General features: G+C 42.8%; 1 long non-coding RNA gene across 2 annotated transcripts in view; it reads right to left on the reverse strand.

The window, feature by feature from the left end:
- Window positions 1–647, reverse strand: part of LOC144452235 (uncharacterized) — a 2,421-nt gene extending 1,774 nt beyond the window's left edge. For both annotated transcript variants that reach the window (XR_013482337.1, XR_013482338.1), the window contains exon 1: window positions 553–647. This is a non-coding gene — a long non-coding RNA (uncharacterized LOC144452235). The remainder of the gene's footprint in view (window positions 1–552) is intronic.
- Between the last annotated feature and the right edge of the window lie 1,218 nt (window positions 648–1,865).

A 1,865-nucleotide genomic window follows, 5' to 3' on the forward strand; every position in this document is an offset into this window, starting at 1 on the left:
GGAGAGGGAGAGAGGGAGGGGGAGAGGGAGGGAGGAGGGGGAGAGAGAGGGAGGGAGGAGGGAGGAGAGAGGGAGGGAGGGAGGGAGAGGGAGAGAGGGAGGGGGAGAGGGAGGGAGGGAGGGAGGGAGGGAGGGGAGAGGGAGGGAGGGAGGGAGGAGGGGGAGAGAGAGGAGAGAGAGAGAGAGGGAGGGGGGAGGGAGGGGAGGGAGGGAGAGAGGGAGGGAGGGAGAGGGAGAGGGAGGGAGGGAGGGAGGGGGAGAGGGAGGGAGGGAGGGAGGGGGAGAGAGAGGAGGAGAGAGAGAGAGAGAGAGAAGGGAGGGAGGAGAGAGGAGGAGGATGGAGAGGGGGGAGGGCGGGAGGGTGGGAGGGAGGGGATAGAGACACACACAGAGAGAGAGAGAGAGTGGGAGAGAGAGAGAGGGAGGGAGGGAGGAGAGAGAGAGGGAGAGAGGAAGGGAGGGGAGGGAGGGAGGGAGGGAGGGGGGGAGAGAGAGAGAGAGAGAGACAGAAGAGAGAGATAGTGAAAGTTTTATCCATAAATTGTCCTTTACCTCCAAATTGTTCAAAATAATCCAGACAGCAGTCACCACTCCAGACGCAACCATAAATACATCTACAATAGGAGTCGTAATCATACCAATTACATTGTCCATCACAATATCCTTTCCCTATTAATTAGAATAATCCGTGAATGTTAAATAAAATTGACAAACTCAAAATCTTGAGTAAAAATACACTTAGTAAATGTATGCTTTAACTGGAGATGAGCAACGAAATTAATAAAGACTGCAGTTCAGTTTTTCATTTCAGTGAAGATTAGGCAAACCCTTACAAAATTTGAATGTCATATATAGGAAAGATCCAGGGAAAAACTCAGATAATTATGCATCTGTGAAAGTATCCTTCAACAAACATTAACCCCGTCATGACTTGAACCAATAAAACAGTTACTATGAAACTATAATTGAATCATTATCCATTTATATATTGAAATCTAAAATAGCTACGTGATGAGATTAATCAATAGTTCAACATAGAAAAAAAGCTAATTATTTTATTCAGCCCTCAGACTGAGCCCCCCCCCCCACTAAAATGGCCAAAATTGAAAATTGTTTGAGACCATATAATACTTTCAAGTCAGTATGTAGTAGTATGTAGTGCTATGAATACAAAGCCAGTATTGTAGTAGTATAAGTGCTATGAATACAAATAAGCCAGTATGTAGTAGTATGTAGTGCTATGTATACAAAGCCAGTATGTAGTAGTATGTATAGTGCTATGAATACAAAGCCAGTATGTACCAGTGTGTAGTGCTATGAATCCAAAGCCAGTATGTAGTAGTATGTAGTGCTATGAATACAAAGCCAGTATGTAGTAGTATGTAGTGCTATGAATACAAAGCCAGTATGTAGTGCTATGAATACAAAGCCAGTATGTAGTAGTATCTAAGTGCTATGAATACAAATAAGCCAGTATGTAGTAGTATGTAGTGCTATGTATACAAAGCCAGTATGTAGTAGTATGTATAGTGCTATGAATACAAAGCCAGTATGTACCAGTGTGTAGTGCTATGAATACAAAGCCAGTATGTAGTAGTATGTAGTGCTATGAATACAAAGCCAGTATGTAGTAGTATGTAGTGCTATGAATACAAAGCCAGTATGTAGTGCTATGAATACAAAGCCAGTATGTAGTGCTATGAATACAAAGCCAGTATGTAGTAGTATGTAGTGCTATGAATACAAAGCCAGTATGTAGTAGTATGTAGTGCTATGAATACAAAGCCAGTATGTAGTGCTATGAATACAAAGTCAGTATGTAGTGAAGAAAATATAGTTCCCTTTTGTTGGTACTTATGATATAT

This window comes from Glandiceps talaboti, chromosome 22, assembly GCF_964340395.1.
Source record: "Glandiceps talaboti chromosome 22, keGlaTala1.1, whole genome shotgun sequence".
NCBI lineage: Eukaryota > Metazoa > Hemichordata > Enteropneusta > Spengelidae > Glandiceps > Glandiceps talaboti.